Source organism: Narcine bancroftii, chromosome 2, assembly GCF_036971445.1.
Source record: "Narcine bancroftii isolate sNarBan1 chromosome 2, sNarBan1.hap1, whole genome shotgun sequence".
In the NCBI taxonomy this organism is placed as follows: domain Eukaryota; kingdom Metazoa; phylum Chordata; class Chondrichthyes; order Torpediniformes; family Narcinidae; genus Narcine; species Narcine bancroftii.
Genome location: NC_091470.1, coordinates 333,147,061 through 333,166,041, shown reverse-complemented (window position 1 = coordinate 333,166,041; position 18,981 = coordinate 333,147,061). Strand labels below are relative to the sequence as shown.

Sequence of the window (18,981 nt, the reverse complement as noted above, 5' to 3'; positions counted from 1 at the left end):
TTTCCCCAGCTACCCCTACCCCACCCCCAGTACAAGCCTTGAGATGGCTTGCTAAGCTGGCAAAAGGGAAAGATCACTCAGTCCCTCTTATAAAAATAAACAATAATAAACTGTGGAATGTTTCACAGCAAGCCTTTACATATTACTGAGAGCCTGAGCTCCTTCAGCAAGCAAACAACTTGGAGCCGATGTTATTATTTAAAGACTAGAGTTCAATGGGCTGCCCTTGTCTCCCTCTGTCTCCGCTTAGTTGCTCCTGCCAAGCTTCTCTGCTGATGCCAAACATTAAACCAAGCTGATTTCTCCAAGTTCTTGCCCCTTCATTCCCATCTCAATGGCCTTGATCATCAGTTCATTTTCTTTTACCTTTTATTCTGCGATGTCAAGTTTCCCAGAAGAAGGCAAAATTATCTTTTAACCCTATTGCTCATCTATTTTTTGTACTTTTGTTTCATTTTTATTCAATTAAGTGCATCAATGCTGTGTTTCTTATCATTTTTTTTAAACATGCTCCAGCAAATAAGAACTTTTGTGTATACGTACATTGTGCAATGCATCGGACAAGAAATTGTCATCATTATCAAACCCTCAGCCAAATTACCTGTGGTCAGTCACAGCTGAAACTTTGATGGCGATTGGTCAAAATTGGTCTATATTGGTTACATTTAAGGAAAGACTAGATAGTTACATGGATTGGAGGACTGGAGGGGTATGGACCGGGTGCTGGTCAGTGGGACTAGGAGGGTGGGGATTTGTTACGGCATGGACTAGTAGGGCCGAACTGGCCTGTTCTGTGCTGTAAGTGGTTATATGGTTATATGGTAAATAATAATAGGATGAATTCTGTTACCCTTGTAGGTGAAAATGTTTCACTCTATTGCCACTGCTGTGCCCTTCGCTCAGTGGCTTCTTTTATTTCTTTCCTCTCCATTCCTCTGGCCATCCAAATCCTTTAGGCTTAGATCTGAAATGTCGACTGCCTATTGCTTCCCATGGATGCTGCATGACTGCTGAGTTCCTCCAGCATCTGCAGATTTCTTGTTTAACCTCCAAATCCCTACTCCAGCCTTTCATTAATACTTAACCCTAATCAGCTCTGCCCATCTTAGCACATCAGCTACTGAAAGCCTTGTCCAAGGCTTTGCTGATTTTAAGTTAGGGTTGCTTCAATGCATGTATGTTTCATATTTTATAACAGGAGTCTGTTCATCCCATTGAGTCAATGCAGGCTCCCAGCTAAGTCCCACTATTTCCCTATAACCTATGCTCTCCAACCACCCAAATGCAGCAGGACAATTTATAGTGGATGAACCTAGAGGACCCATAAACCCAGCAGCAATAGATATTCACCAAGACAAATGGTTACTTAAACAAAAGTTGCTTTTAATTATCTTTAAACATGAAAATAGCATCATATTTTAACTTAACTAACCTAACTTAACCCCCTTCTAATTCTAAGTGCACATGTGTGTAAGTTCAGAAAAGTTCTTTGGTTCACAGTCCAATCTCACTTCTCATTCCTTTAAGTTCACCAGTTGCAGACAATTCTTATATTGTGCACATATTTTAACATTTATAAAGTTCACCAAGCTTTAGTGCTTGGAAGGTAAATGGTTACTGCTCAGGAAGGTTCTTGTCAGTTTTCAGAGAGAGATTTGTTGTTCCAGAACATCCACAACTGATTCCTTTTTAATCAGCCACTCCAGTCTCTTGCTGATGAGATTTGCCCCTTCAAGGTTCTCCAGATGAAAACCTCTTCCTTTCAGGTCACCACAGAGTTCCTTTTGTTTCTCTTATTCTAAATGAAACATTAGACAGCCAGTCCTCTCCTCTTGCATGAACCACAAGGGCTTTGACCAGGCTGTCTTCCAAATGGGGCTTTCCACAAGCTTGCCAGCTTGTCCTTTTCTAGTCCCAGCAAGCATCTGCTGGCTGTAACACTGTAGAATTATCTCTCTCTCTCTCTCTCTCTCTCTCTCTCTCTCTCTCTCACTCACTCACTCTCTCTCTCTCTCTCTCACTCACTCACTCTCTCTCTCTCTCTCTCTCACTCTCTCGCTCCCAGAGAAAAAGACTATTTGACTTTCTCTGCTTGACCGTCTTAGAACAGCAGCAAGCTCTACTCCAGGCAGAAGTCGTCTCTGACAAGATCTTTCATCTCTTGCTTTTTTGTAATCAACAATCCATTAGTGAAGTCTCTTGAGCACTCTCCAAAGCTCTTGCAAAAGCTCTGGAGCTGATATGTCTAGCATTAGCAGAGCTCCAGTATTTCAAATAAGATTTGTTTTAAAGTGTTTGTATGTGACCTACTCTAGCAAACCTTTCACAATTTATCTCCCAAAAACATATCTGTATACTCTGTCACAATAGTCATCAAAATAACAACCACCTTGTCATTAGGCTGTGAGAGGAAACCAGGAAACCTGGAGTAAATGTACACGGTATCAGGGAGAATATGCAAACTCACACAAACTGCACCAGAGGTCAGGATTGAACTGCAGCCATTGGGACTGTGAGATAGTTGCCTGCAGCAACACTGTACTGCCCAATGCATCTGTGTCCTGCTTTCCACCTTTCTGATCTCCCCAAACTTACAAGCATTCCAAAACTTGCAGATTGTGACCTAATGTGCTCCAAGCCCCTTCAGTGCTCCCTCTTCAGCATTGACTAGTGGTCAATAACTTCATTCTATTTTTCAAATTCCTCAACTTTCTTACCTCTGAACCATTCAAAATTATCTGCTCTCCTGTTTTAATAGTTTTGCCATTGGCAGCAAAGTCAAACCCTTAAACTCGAATACTCTGCTCCGAATTCTTGCTGACTTGTCTTTGAAGCCACACTGTTACATCTACCAAGCTCTTGGTTATTTGACCCAGCGGCTTCGAGAATCACCAAGCTGTTGCATGCTATTCAGCCCATGATGCTCACACCAGGTTCTCTGCAAGACGAACATTATCAATCCTGGAGTCCTGAATACTTCTTTGTTCTCAGTGCATAGCTCAGTGACAAATTCAGTTTTGTAACACTTCCAAGATGTTTATTACACCAGTGATGCCTTGAAAATGTAGGTTTCTTTTTTTTTCCAACGAACTACAAATAAAACCCCAATCTATTTGCTAAACTGTTGGATTTTTCAAATATGAAACAGATTATCTGGTTTCACATATTCCTAAGGTATTTTGTACAATCCAGTTGTATAGAAGTAAGATGAGTAAATATTGGCTATTTTAATGAAACAAAATTAATTTTGGCAATTAGGTATTCCTGTTCCTTTTAAGTTATTTTTTAACCATTAAAACAGCATTTTTCCACTACTTCTTGGGTTCAAGTCAGGAGAAGACTGAGGCTTTGGCATGGTCACGCTGGTACAGTGAATAAATTACATTTAGTTGGGGAGAATGGATTGAAGGTCTTAGGAAGGGAATGAGAAAAAAAATCTCCGAGCAGTAATTGTGTCAACAAGAAATTTCAGTGCAAAAAAAAAAATGAGAGTTCCCAGAATATCAGTAGAGGATAATCACATGTCATTCATTTCCTTTTCCCTTTGTGAATCCTTCTTTTTGCAGTTCTATAACTACTCAGTTATCGTGTCAAGAAATAAGTAAGAGTATGGACCAATGCCTGAAGAGGGCGCACAAAATCAGTGACCCAGTGCGAACTCGAAAGGCCAACAGGGCCTGTTTCCGCTCCATTAATGGTTATATGGTTATAAGGGAAGAACCATCTCACTATTCAAAACAATTCTGGAAATCCTCCATCCACAGTAGGAGTTGATATTCAATGTGACATTACAGAAAAGGTAGATGGGCTGAAGAGTCGAAGAGTCATTCAATAGATAGACAGAGCTTTCCATTTGCAAGTCCATTCTGATCAACAAGAACCCATTGACATTAATCACACCCATCCCATTTTATTCTCCTAAGGTTTTCGATTCTACCAATCAGAGCACTTTACAATGACCAACTGATGAGTCTTTGGGATGTGGGAGGAAAGCGGAGCATCATGGGAAGAACCATATGGTCACAGGAAGAACATGCAAGGTCCAGGCACACAGCCACAGAGGTAAGGTTGGAACCTGCGATTCAGTAGTCGTACCTGCCGCACAACCGTGCTGCCCCAATTTTTCAAGATATTTGTTAGCTTTCACTATAATTCTACTGAAAATACATGGTCTCAGCCAGAAATGTAAACCATCCCTTTGCCTTCAGTGTGCTGCTTCACCTGCTGAGTTTCTCCAGCAGCTCGGTTTTATTTTTTTGCTGATGGAATCATTAATGTATTGAGGCACAGTTCGATTTTTACATGGAAGGGGAGTTAAGGGTTATGAGGAAGAAGTAGGTACGTGGAGCTGTGTCCTGATTCATGGTTTTGTTGAATGGAGGAGATAACCTATTCCTGCTCCTATTTCTTATGTTCTTATGCCATATTTTGAGCACATCTTTAGGCAAACATATTTCCTCTGCCAGTTGTCATTCACATATCTGATACCATGGATTTAATCATTCATGCCATGACATGTTGATACTTCATAATTTCACATCTTGGCAAAACTATCACATTTCACACCTTGGCAGACCATGCATATTTTTAAAATGTCTTGTAACTTTGCACATATATTTTACACCAGTGGGTCTCAACCTTTTTCTTTCCACTCACATCCCACTTTAAGTGATCCGTATGCCATCGGTGCTCTGTGATTAGTAAGGTGGGATGCAGGTGGAAAGAAAAAGGTTGAAAACCATTGTTTTAATCGTACCTAAATGACCCACTGTTTTACACCTTTCAAAACACAGTTCACAGAACACAGATCTTGTTGTTCTCCATAACTTTCACAATTCCTGTTTCCACAGCTCCTGTCACTATACATATATATTTTTCAATTACACTCCGTGTGGACAAGTATTTTACATTTCTTGCCTTTGTGTAAGCATGGTTCACACTTCCTATTACCAAACCCTTTTTTTAATGTTCCCAGAGCTACACACTATATTGAACTCTCCTTTCACTGTGATGATTTTTCCAGTTCCCTTTGCCATAGACACACATGTACGTCATACATTTATTTTGACTATGGACACATGATTCACACGTTTCAGTGCTCATGGTATCAAAGACATATACTTCACACTATCCACACGTTTGCAAAACAATTTCACCATTTCCATCATCATACATTCACACTTCACTGTTCCTGTCACTGTACATATTTGTCTCACTTTTCTCTTCCACAGCTCTTGTCACTGTTCATATTTTTCAAACCGCATTAGTCTGTCCTCTGTTTCACCATTTCACATTGTATTAAGTCTAAGTTGGCATTTTCACTATTTAAAATCCACTACTAGTATTGTCTTGCATTTCTTGTTACATTTGCCCATATCTCTGATGAATATTCCAGGTTTTAAACTTTAATCCATCCATTGTTTGTTTATTATTTAACTTAAAAATAACTTTATTCTCCTGATCATTGAAAAGCAAAAAATACATCTATGAATGCAGAAACAGAAGTAACATTTTGAGGTTAAATGATGTTTGATCAGAACCAAGAAAAGTTTGACACAGAGAAGGGGGACAAACCAAACACACTGGCAAACCACAGCGCAGAACACTTTGATTCTATCTGCAAGGTGACCTTGTGCCTTAATTCTCCATCCCACTCCCACTTTAATCTCTTTGTCTTTGGCCTCAAAACCCCACATAAGACTGAAGAACAGCATCTTATCTTCAAATTAGTGGCACAAGCTGTAAAATCAGCACCATTTTCACCTGACCGACAGATGCTGTCTTAATTGTATTGCCTGCATTCTCACTATTCAGATTTCCAGCATCCTGCAGCATTTGATATTTCTAAATCCAACATGACTCTCTTTTGCTCTGCTTGACGTTCTTTTGACGTTTTCTATCAACATCTTCTCCAGAAAGATTAGTTATTATTTTCATCCTTTCTCAGGCAGCAGCCACACCATTTATGTTGTTTAGTCTTTCTTAATTTCCACTTTATCACAGAAATGCCTTCACTTTCTTTGCCATTTATATTGTGCTTGATTTTTTAATATTCTATGTTCCGCTGAAAGCTCAGGGTCCTGAAAGGTTAATTCTGTTTCACCCTCTTCAGATACTGCCTAACCAGCTGAAATTTTCCAGCATTCTCTGTTTTAACTGATGTAGCCACAGTATATGTTCAAATTCTTTTGGGGTTTTTTTCCAGCTGTTTTCACCCTCCATTTCCCCGCTCCCCAGAACTCCAGAAGCTGGGCGTTCCTCCAGTTCTGGCCTTGTGCATTCTCTACCTCTTTTATTTGAATACTTTATTTAATTTTTTTTTTATATACTGGATGTATATGCTGGATCCATTTGTAATTGAATCTTTAAAACTTTCTCTAAAAATTCCTTAAGTTGTATCCAAAAAAAATTAACTTTATCACATAACCAAGTCAAATGTAAAAAAGAGCCTACTTCTTTAAAAGATCTAAAACATAAATCTGAAGAAATTAACTTATATTTCTTTAATTTCTGAGGAGTTAAATACAATTGATGAATAAAATTATAATGAACTAATCTATATCAAACATTAATAATCTTATGCATTCTATCCTTATATATAGATTTCCAATCATCTTGATTGATTATTACTCTCATATGGTTTTCCCATTTTGGTCTCAATTTATGAATATCTAATTTAGGCATCTTACTTTGTAATAATTTATACATTTCAGAAATAAACTTTTTTGTACCACCTTCCGTAAGCAAAATTTCAAATCTTGAAAAGGATCCAAAATTATCCAACAATAAAGCCTTAACTTGATAATAACAAAAAAATGTATTATTTGGAATTTCATATGTTTCTTTCATTGTTAGGAAAGAAATAAAATATCCAGCTTCAAAGCACTCTCCAACAGCTTTAATTCCTTTCTGATTCCATATTTTCAAAAACTGATTATTAAGAGTAAAAGGAAAAAGTTTATTCTGATGTAAAGGTGTTTTAGCTGAAATTTTCTCCTGTGTAACTATCTCATTCTTTATCCTATTCCATAATTCAATTAAATGCCTCAAAACAGGTCAATTATTATTAATGATTAATGACATTATTCCATTTATAAATAAATTGTACATACTCTTCTCACCAATACTAGATAACTCAATATCAGCTCGTATTAATGAATTATCCAAATAAAACATTCTATTAATAAACCTCAATTGTGCTGCTTTATAATAATTTTGTAAAATTGGGAGTTGTAGATCTGCCAATTCATATTTCTAATTTAATTTTTGTAAAGATACTCTAACCATTTTGCCTTTCCACAAAAATTTCCTAATTATAGAATTCAAATCTTTTTAAAAAATTGAAGGACTTTACAAGGAATAGATTGAAAAAGATACTGAGTTCTAAGAATTCATTCTTAATACAATTAACCCTACCTATTAATGTTATGGGTAAGTCATTCCATCTAATTAAATCATCTGTAATTTTATGAAATAGAAGTAAATAATTTAACTTATATAAATGATCTAAATCATTATCAATTTTAATACCTAAATATTTAATTTGATCAGACCATTTAAATTGAGTAATTTTCTTACATTGTGTATAGTCACCAATAATTAACGGCATAATCTCACTTTTATCCCAATTTATTTTATAACCTGATATTTGTCCATATTGTTTCAATCTCTCATATAATGACTTTAAGGAATTTTGTGGTTTTGTTAAATAAATCAAAAATTCATCAGCAAACAAATTAATCTTAAATTCTTCAGATTTAACTGTAATTCCCTTAATTTTACCATCCTGTCTTATTAATTGTGCTGAAGGTTCAATAGCTCATACAAAAAGTGGTGGGGATAAAGGGCATCCTTGTCTAGTAGATCTCTTTAATAAAAAAGATAATGGTACAGCCATTTGTCACAACTCTGGCAGAAGGATTTTTATATAAATATTTAATTCAATAAAGACTGGTCCAAACCTAAATTTCTCCAATATTTTACATTAAAAAAAACTCTATTCTAACCTATTGAATGCCTTTTCAACATCTAATGATAAGATCATTGATAAGTTGGATTTCATCTGAGAAATATGCATCAGACTAAGTAATTTTGCAATATTATCTGCAGAATAACATTTTTTTAATAAATCCATCTAGGTCAAAATGAATTAAATTTGGTAAATAATTCACCAATGTATTTGCTAAGACCTTAGATACAATTTTATAATCAATATTTAATAAGGAAATAGGTCTATAAGACTTAGTTTTTAACAGATCTTTATTTTTCTTAAGAATAACTGTTATAATTGCATTGGAAAAAGAATCTGATAAAGAAAGAACCTCCATTGCTTGCTTCAACGTATTCATTAAAAGAGGCATTAATAAATCCTGAATTTTTAAATGAAATTCCAAAGTAAATCCATCTTCACCGGGAGACTTTCCATTCGGCATAGATTTAAGCGCACCAATAATTTCTCTAAATGTAAACGAAGAGTCCAATTCATCATGTTCTTGAGTATTTAAAAAAGGTAAGTGAAGTTGAGCTAAAAAATAATTAGTTTTAATTTCATCATTTTCAGACTCAGATGTATTCCTTAATAAATATGAAATTCCTCAAAACCCTCATTTATATTTTGAGATATATATGAAAACTTTGAATCTTTCTAATAGCATTAATTGTTCAAGAAGCCTGTTCTGTCTTTAATTGCCACACCAATACTTTATGGGCTCTCTCCCCAAGATCATATTTTTGTCTGGTTCTTTGCAATAATTTCTCTCTTTTAAAAGTCTGCAATGAATTATAATGCAATTTTTAAATTTGTTAATTGTATCTTTTTGGTCTCTGATGAATCCTTCTATATATCTTTCTCCAAATTATTTATCTCCTTCTCTAATTTATCAACTTTCCTAGTATACTCTATCTTAATTTTAGTTGGAAAGCTAATAATTTGTCCTCTTAAATATGTTTTTAAGGCATCCCACAAAATAAATTGGCTATCAACCAAATCCATGTTTATTTTCAAATATTGCTGTATTTGATCTCTTATGAAAATACAAAACTCAACATTTCTTAACAATGACTCAGAACCTGTACATGATATTATCAAAAAAATTGATCTGACAATATTCTACTCTTATATTCAGCAGATACTATATGTCCTTGCAATTGAGCCGATAATAAAAAAAAGTCTATTCAAGAATAGGAATCATATCGAAAAGAATAAAATGAATAATCCTTCTCCTTAAGATTCAATCTTCTCCAAATATCAAGTAAATTCATTTCTTTCATTAATGATAAAATTAATTTTGCCATTTTAGTTTTGGTCGCAGATTTTGGAAATTTATCTAATAATGGATCTAAACAACAATTAAAATCTCTACCAATCATAACATTCTCATATGCTTGCACCAAATTAAAAAAAAAGAATCTTGAATAAATTTTTTGTCATCAACATTTGGAGCATAAATATTCATAACAAGAAGTTTAACTGCTGAATCACTAATAACTAAATCTAATTTTTAAAAACCAACTTCTTATTAACCAAAATGGCAACACCTCTTGTTTTTGAATTAAAAGAAGAAGCTATAACTTGGCCAACCCAATCCCTTTTTAACTTTTGATGTTCCTTCTGAATCAAATGAATCTCTTGTAAAAAAGCAATATCTACTTTCATTTTCTTTATATAAGCCAAAACCCTCTTTCTCTTAATTGTATTGATGAGCCCATTAATTTTGCAAAATTCAAATTAATAGCCAATATATTTAATACTGCAATCATCAAATTCCCATGGTTGGACTCCAATCCACAGATGTTCAGAAAAATAAAATATATCTCCTCAATAGAAAAGAAAGAAACCCCTAAAATAAGATAAAAACCCAAAAAGAAATAAACATTCCTCATGCAGTACTGCCCCCCCCCCCACCACTCCCCATTTACAGAAAGCAACCAATGCCACCAAGTGGCCGATGACTTCAGAAGGAGAAATAAACAAAACCACCTTCCCCGAAGAGATCAAGCAAAAAACAACAGTAATCAACAATGTTTCAAGTATGATCAGCTGCCTCCAAGTCTCTATTAACTTGATCATCATCAATATCAATTTCAGTTAACTCATGACCTTCTGTGAACCATTTTTTCTCTTTTCTTGAGCAAACTTCATTAGTTGGAAGGACTGATCTTGACTCCCCTTCAATGTATTATCAGGCAATCTTTTTTCTTTTCTTCTTTGGCTTGGCTTCGCGGATGAAGATTTATGGAGGGGGTAAATGTCCACGTCAGCTGCAGGTTCGTTTGTGGCTGACAAGTTCGATGCGGGACAGGCAGACACGGTTGCAGCGGTTGCAGGGGAAAATTGGTTGGTTGGGGTTGGGTGTTGGGTTTTTCCTCCTTTGTCTTTTGTCAGTGAGGTGGGCTCTGCGGTCTTCTTCAAAGGAGGTTGCTGCCCACCGAACTGTGAGGTGCCAAGATGCACGGTTTGAGGCGATAGCAGCCCACTGACGGTGGTCAATGTGGCAGGCACCAAGAGATTTCTTTAGGCAGTCCTTGTACCTCTTCTTTGGTGCACCTCTATCACGGTGGCCAGTGGAGAGTTCGCCATATAACACGATCTTGGGAAGGCCATGGAACTCCATTCTGGAGACGTGACCTGCCCAGCGCAGTTGGATCTTCAGCAGCGTGGATTCGATGCTGTCGGCCTCTGCCATCTCGAGTACTTCGATGTTAGGGATGAAGTCACTCCAATGAATGTTGAGGATGGAGCGGAGACAACGCTGGTGGAAGCGTTCTAGGAGCCGTAGGTGATGCCAGTAGAGGACCCATGATTCAGAGCCGAACATGAGTGTGGGTATGACAACGGCTCTGTATACGCTTATCTTTATGAGGTTTTTCAGTTGGTTGTTTTTCCAGACTCTTTTGTGTAGTCTTTCAAAGGCGCTATTTGCCTTGGCGAGTCTGTTGTCTATCTCGTTGTCGATCCTTGCATCTGATGAAATGGTGCAGCCGAGATAGGTAAACTGGTTGACCGTTTTGAGTTTTGTGTGCCCGATGGAGATGTGGGGGGGCTGGTAGTCATGGTGGGAGCTGGCTGATGGAGGACCTCAGTTTTCTTCAGGCTGACTTCCAGGCCAAACATTTTGGCAGTTTCCGCAAAACAGACGTCAAGCGCTGAAGAGCTGGCTCTGAATGGACAACTAAAGCAGCATTGTCTGCAAAGAGTAGTTCACAGACAAGTTTCTCTTGTGTCTTGGTGTGAGCTTGCAGGTGCCTCAGATTGAAGAGACTGCCATCCGTGCGGTACCGGAGGTAAACAGCGTCTTCATTGTTGAGGTCTTTCATGGCTTGGTTCAGCATCATGCTGAAGAAGATTGAAAAGAGGGTTGGTGCGAGAATGCAGCCTTGCTTCACGCCATTGTTAATGGAGAAGGGTTCAGAGAGCTCATTGCTTTATCTGACCCAACCTTGTTGGTTTTCGTGCAGTTGGATAACCATGTTGAGGAACGTTGGGGGGCATCCGATGCGCTCTAGTATTTGCCAAAGCCCTTTCCTGCTCACGGTGTCGAAGGCTTTGGTGAGGTCAACAGAGGTGATGTAGAGTCCTTTGTTTTGTTCTCTGCACTTTTCTTGTAGCTGTCTGAGGGCAAAGACCATGTCAGTAGTTCCTCTGTTTGCACGAAAGCCGCACTGTGATTCTGGGAGAATATTCTCGGCGACACTAGGTATTAATCTATTTAGGAGAATCCTAGCGAAGATTTTGCTTGCAATGGAGAGCAGCGTGATTCCCCTGTAGTTTGAGCAGTCTGATTTCTCGCCTTTGTTTTTGTACAGGGTGATGATGATGGCATCACGAAGGTCCTGAGGCAGTTTTCCTTGGTCCCAACAAAGCTTGAAAAACTCATGCAGTTTGACATACAGAGTTTTGCCGCCAGCCTTCCAGACCTCTGGAGGGGATTCCATCCATACCTGCTGCTTTGCCACTTTTCAGTTGTTCAATTGCCTTATATGTCTCATCCCGGGTGAGGACCTCATCCAGCTCTAGTCTTAGGGGCTGTTGAAGGAGCTGGAGCAGGGCAGAATCTTGGACTGAGCGGTTGGCACTGAAAAGAGATTGGAAGTGTTCTGACCATCGGTTGAGGATGGAGATCTTGTCGCTGAGGAGGACTTTGCCGTCTGAGCTGCGCAGCGGGCTTTGGACTTGGGGTGAGGGGCCGTACACAGCCTTTAGAGCCTCGTAAAAACCCCTGAAGTCGCCAATGCCCGCGCTGAGCTGGTTCGCTTGGCGAGGCTAGTCCACCACTCATTTTGGATCTCCCGGAGTTTGCGCTGAAGATGGCTGCATGCGCCACGAAAGGCTTGTTTCTTCTCTGGCCAGGATGGCTTTGTAAGGTGAGCCTGGTGGGCAGCTCGCTTCTCTGCCAGCAGCTCCTGGATTTCCTGGCTGTTATCGTCGAACCAGTCCTTGTTTTTCCTGGAGGACAAGCCCAGTACCTCTTCAGTGGATTGCAGTATGGTAGTCTTCAGCTGATCCCAGAGGGTTTCAGGGGACGAGTCCATGAGGCGGATTGCATCCTCGAGCTTTGCTTTGAGGTTTGCCTGGAAGTTTCCTCTCACTTCGTCTGACTGCAGGTTTCCAACATTGAACCTCTTTCTGGGGGCTTTACTGTTCCTGGGCTTTGGCTTGAAGTGAAGGTTGAGCTTGCAGCGAACCAGCCGGTGGTCAGTGTGGCATTCCGCGCTGGGCATGACCCTGGTGTGGAGCACATCTCGTTTGTCACTTTCTCGCAGCAGGACGTAGTCCAGGAGGTGCCAGTGTTTGGATCGGGGATGCATCCAGGTAGTCTTCAGGCTGTCCCGCTGCTGAAAAAGGGTGTTTGTAATGACAAGCCTCTGTGCTGCGCAGAGCTCCAACAGGAGGCGCCCATTGTCGTTGCACTTGCCGACACCATGCTTGCCCAGGATTCCTGGCCAGGTTTCTGAGTCTTTGCCGATGCGAGCGTTGAAGTCGCCAAGGATGACAACCTTGTCAGCTGCAGGGGTGCGTTGAATGAGGTTCCTTTTCTGTTGGTTCCGCCTGGAGGGTTGGAGCATAGACACTGATGAGGGTGATGTGACATTTGTTTTGAAGGGGGAGCCGCATGGACATGATCCGGTCCGAGTGGCCTGTCGGGAGGTTTTCGAGTTTGGAGGCAATGGACTTCTTGACCATGAAGCCTACACCAGATAGGCGTCGTTCATCCAAAGGCTTGCCAGACCAGTAGAGTGTGTAGCCCGTGCCACGTTCTTGGAGGCTGCCTACATCTGCCAGGCGGACTTCACTGAGAGCGGCTATGTCGTATCATATCAGGCAATGAATTAGCAAATAAAAGAGCATCATTCTCATCAGCAAAGAATTATGATTGAAATTCTCCATAAAAAACCTTGAGTGTAGTAGGGTATCTAAAAGTGAATATATAACCCTTTTTCCATAACACAGCCTTGGCAGGGTTAAATTCCTTAAGACATTTAATAATAGCTTGACTCAGATCTGCATAAAACAATACTCTATAACTTCCAACCAGCAAAGGGGTCTGATGTTTTCTTGCATTTTGTACTGCAACTCTCAAAATCATCTCCTTATCTTGATAATTTAAACACTTTATTAGAATAGAGGAAAGTGGCTGACCCAGGAAAGGCTTCTTCCAAATAGCTCTATGTTCTCTATCCAACTCCAAAGCATTTGAAAAATATTCCTTTCCCAAAACTTCAGAAACTTCTGAAAAAACTGTACCAGATCTGAGCCCACAATTTTCATATTATTTCTGCATCTTTGATTTTCCAAGACATCAATTTATTTCAACAAGTCTTTTTTTTCTCTCTTTTGTATCCTTTTATTGTTTATTTTTCTTTTTTCTTTTATTTTTGCTTTATGTTATAAGGAGTGGGGAGGGTGGGGGAAAAGGGGGAAAATATCACTGTGAATATTTTAATTATAAATGTTTGTATATATTGTTGTTGAAGTGGTTCACAGTGAAGTATTAAATAAAAAATTATATAAAAAAACATATAATTGCTATGAACTTCCCAAGCAGCAAAAGAATCCTCAAGTTTTCCACCCGTATTTTTACTTTGCTCCACATCATCAGGACAATCTTGAAAATCTTCTTCAATTTTCTAAAACTTAATCTTCATTTTATCCACCATCTTTACACATTTTCAAACATCAGTCTTAATAGTAAGCATTTCTTCTTTCATACTACTTAATCTTGTTTCAAGTTGATCTTTAATAAACATAAAGCCCTAACTCATTTGGGTTGATAATATTTGAATCTGTTTAGATAATGTATCTAGTTGATTTGATGGATCCACGTAATAAGGCATTGTAGAAGCTCCAGCTTTACCTTCAGCCATATATTGAGATAAGGGCCTACCCTGATGTACCACTGTCTCCTCCTCCTCCATTACAGGTAGGGTATCCTCTTCTTCAGTCCTGACATTTTCTTCTTTTTCCTCCTCAGTCAATGTAGGCGCTTGCTCGACCCATCTGCAGGGTCTAGGCGTCTCCCTCGACAGTCCAGAAGTACTGAGCTGCGAGGGTTTGGGTCCCCCCACCCCGCACAGGAAGAGTTGCAGCCTGTGTCACATGCAGGCATGGAGATCCGCGCATGTGCGATTGATCCTGTGACTCCAGGAACTGAAGTTGTTTCTAACTCCAGCGCTATCTTCCTCAGTTCCCGGGGAAGGTGAGACTGGTGTTACCTGATTATTTGACAGGGTTTGACAACTAGATCTTGGAGGAGGAGGAAGCAAGTCTCCAGGATCCATTTCCAAGGTAGGCCCTAATTCCTCTGTACTTTTTGTTCACTGCAAAGTTGTTTTTATCACTGTCTATGCCTTAGTTTTTCTAATTATTACTATAATCACTCATTTTTAAAAGTTTTAATGCTGTTGTTTTATTTTTAAAAATTAAATCGGGTTTTAAATAGTTCTGTCGGGAGAGGTGTCTTCTTCACATTTCCCACCTACACCATCACGCCACGTCCCCATTCTCTACCTCTTTAGCCCTATCCTTAGCAGCCATGCCCTCAGCCATCTGTACACAAAAGATTGACACCGCAGCCCTCTGCTTCTCTCCGTACTTCCCTTCTTTTAAGATTTCGTAAAACTTTTCAAACAATACTGCCCTGAATGCTTCCTTTACTTTAACTTGTTAGATTGCATTCCTGTCAAGCAGCTTGGGATAGAACATAGAACAACGCAGCACTGTAAAGGCCATTCAGCCCTCGATGTTGTGCTGACCTATATATTCCTCTTAATAAAAAGTATTAAACCCTCCCTACCCCGTAACCCTCTATTTTTCTTTCATCCATGTATCTGTCTAGGAGTATCTAAAATGCCCATAATGTTTCAGCCTCCACCACCATCCCTGGCAAAGCATTCCAGGCACCCACAGCTTTCGTTGTAATAAAAACTTATCCCTGTTGTCTCCTCTAAACTTCCCTCCCTTAACTTTGTGCATATGTCCTCTGTTGTTTGCTGATCCTGTCCTGGGAAACAGGTGCTGCTGTTTACCCTATCTATGTCTCTCATAATCTTGTAGACCTCTATCAAGTCTCCTTTCATCCTTCTATGCCCCAAAGAGAAAAGTCCCAGCTCTGCTAACCTTGCCTCATAAGACTTGTTTTCCAATCCAGATAACATCCTGATAAATCTCCTCTGCACCCTCTGCATAGCTTCCACATCCATAATGAGGTGACCAGAACTGCACACAATACTCTAGGTGTGGTTCTACCAAAGATTTGGAGAGTTGCAACATTGCCTCTCTACTCCTGAATTCAATCCCCCTATTAATGAAGCCCAGCATTTTATAGGCCTTCTTAACTATCCTATCAATCTCTGCGGTGACCTTGAGGGATTATATGGATTTGAACCCCAAGATCCCTCTGTTCATCCACACTCTTAAGTAACCAATAGCTAATCCTGTCCTCAGCCTTGTGGTTTGTCCTTCCAAAATGCATCACTTCATAATTATCCGGATTTTAATCCATCTGCCACTTTTCTGCCAAATTCTGTATCCTGTCTATATCCTGTTGTAACCTTCTACAACCTTCAACTCCATCCACAACTCCTCCAACCTTTGTGTCATCAACAAACTTATTAGCCCATCCTTCTGCCTCTTCATGCAGGTCATTTATAAAAATCACAAAGAACAGGTGTCCCTAACAGATCTTAGCAGCACTCCACTAGTCACTGACCTCCAAGCAGAATACTTACCTTCCACTACTACTCTCTGCTTCCTTTCTACAAGCCAATTCTTTATCCACCCTGCCAAGGTTCCACTGGTCCTATGCCTCATGACTTTCTGGATGATTATCTCATAGGGGACCTTGTCAAATGCCTTGCAAAAATCCACATAGGCCACATCTACTACCTTACCCACATCAATTTCTTTGTTTAACTCCTCAAAAAACGTAATTAGGCTCGTGAGGGCCGGCCTTCCCTTCACAAGCCATGCTGACTATCCTTGAATAGACTGCACTTCTCCAAATGCTTATAGATCCTATCCATAAGAATCCTCTCCTTACTTGCACACCACTGACGTAAGACTCATTGGTCTATAGTTCCCATGATTCTCCCTATTACCTTTTATAAACATTTGCCTTTCTCCAATCCTCTGACACATCCCCTGTGGCGAAAGAGGATTCAAAGATCATAGCTACTGCCCCAGCTATCTCTTCTCTCACTTCCCACAGCAGCCTGCAGTATACCACGTCTGGCCTCAGGAACTTATCAATCTGGAAGTTTTTAAGAAGATCCGACATTTCCTCTTCTTTAATGTCCATATTGTCCAGCACACATGGTTCAATTTTGATCTCACTGTGATCAAGGTCCTTTTCTCTTGTGAATACTGACACAAAGGACTTCCCCAACCTCCTCCGACTCCAAGCACATGTTGTCTCCTTTATCCTTTAGCAACCCCACCTTCATTTTCATCATCCTTCTGTTCTTCATGTACACATAGAATGCCTTGGTGTTCTCCTTAATCCTATATGCCTGGCTACCATATACTTCTCATGAGCCCTTCCTATTTCCTGCTTCCTATATCTAATGTATGTTTCCTTCTTCCACTTGACTAATTGCCTGACCTACTTTTCCTACCATCTTTTCCTTGTCCCAGTGGGACAAACCTATCTTGAATCCTGCACACAAGTGGTCCCTAAACATCCTCCACATTACTTCAGTCCTTTCAACCTTAAACATATGTTTCCAATTTATTCTCGCTAGTTCCTGCCTCATCCCTTCATAATTAGCCCTTCCCCAGTTAAGCACTGACCGATTTGACTGTTTTCATCCTTTTCCATAGCTGTGTTGAAGCTGAGGGAGTTGTTGTCTCTCCCACCAAAATGCTCCCTCACTGAGAGGTCCATCACCTGACCAGGTTTATTCCCCAGAAGCAGATCCAGTCTGGCCTCTCTCATCAGCCAGTCCACATACTTTGTCAGGAATCCTTCTTGAACAAACCTGACAAATTCAGTCTCATCTATCCCTCTTGCAGTCAATAGGTGCCAGTCAATATTAGGGAAGTTGAAATCACCCATAACTACAACCCTCCGTGAATTGTCACTTTGTGGTGGTGGAGAGCTTGTGTGATCCTGAGATCCCTAGAGTGATTCTGTCTGGAGCAATGCTCCTGGTAGGGTCACGCATTGTGGTAAGGTCAAGGGTGAGGTCCCTGGCAAAGAACAATCCAGCCAAGACCTCAACAGTGGAGCAAGCAAACGAAGTTACTTCGAACTCAACGGCTGTGAAGGTGGGTGAAGGAAACAATTCTATTAGCTCCAATCATCATGGTTTTCATAGTATTGGAATTAGTTGGTTGATTGTGAAGTATTTTGTGCTTTTTGAAGTGCAGCATTAAGTACACATTAAACAAATACATGCACAGGCATCTTCACTCGGTGGGCCACTTTCCAAAATTGGACTCATAAGCCACTTGAGAGCCCAGAGGAAATAAGACAATCATCCTTGACCTCAAGGGATATCCATGATTGTGATAGATTTCCAAAATCTGCTTGCTTATCTGCTCCTTGCTATCCCAAGGGCTATTTAGGAGCCTATACACTACTCCCAGCAAAGTGATAGCCCCCTTCCTATTTCTGACCCACCCACACTGACTCAGTGGACACTTCCTCTCCAGTGTCCTCCATTTCTATAGCCGTGATACTACCTCTGACCAGTAATGCTACTCCTCCCCACCTTTTCTATGTCCCATTCTATTTTACCTAAACCCTAGTACCTGCATCAGGCAATCTTACCTTTCCTCCAACCAAATTTCAGTAATGGCCACAACATCATAGTTCCACGTACTAATCCATGCTCTAAGTTCATCCCCTTAATTCTTAATACTCCTAGCATTGAAAGAGAGACATTTTAATCCTTCTAACTGGCTACTTTCATGTTTTGTCCCCTGCCTGCCCTTTCTCACCAACTTAGAGCACATAGCATCATGCTTTAGTCCTTCTACTCTAATCTCTGCCCTCACATTCTGATTCCCACTCCCCTGCCAAACTAGTTTAAACCCTCCCCAACAGCTCTAGCAAACCTGCCCATCAGGATATTGGTCTCCCTCCAGTTCAGGTGCAGCCCATCATTTTTATATAGGTCAGCCCTTCCCCAGAAGCGATCCTAATGATCCAGAAATCCGAACCCCTGCCCCCCGCAACAACTCTTCAGCCACACATTCATCTGCCATAACTTTCTGTCCCTACCTTCTCTGACATGTGGCACAGGTCCTGAGATTACCACCCTTGACCTGCTTTTAACTTCTTTCCTAACTCCCTATATTCCCTCATTCCTACTCCTATCTATGTCATTGGCCCCCACGTGGACCATGACATCTGGATGATTGCCCTCCCCCTCCAGAATGCTATGAACTTGATCAGAGACATCCCTGACTCTCCAACATATCATCCAAGAGACTCGATCTCATTCACCAAAACTCCCATCTGCTCTCCTAACCAATGAGTC

General features: G+C 40.0%; 1 protein-coding gene across 2 annotated transcripts in view; it reads right to left on the bottom strand.

The window, feature by feature from the left end:
• The window catches only part of pth1r (parathyroid hormone 1 receptor), a 162,775-nt gene that overhangs the window by 57,011 nt on the left and 86,783 nt on the right, over positions 1-18,981 (bottom strand). The gene's annotated exons all lie outside the window — the stretch shown is intronic.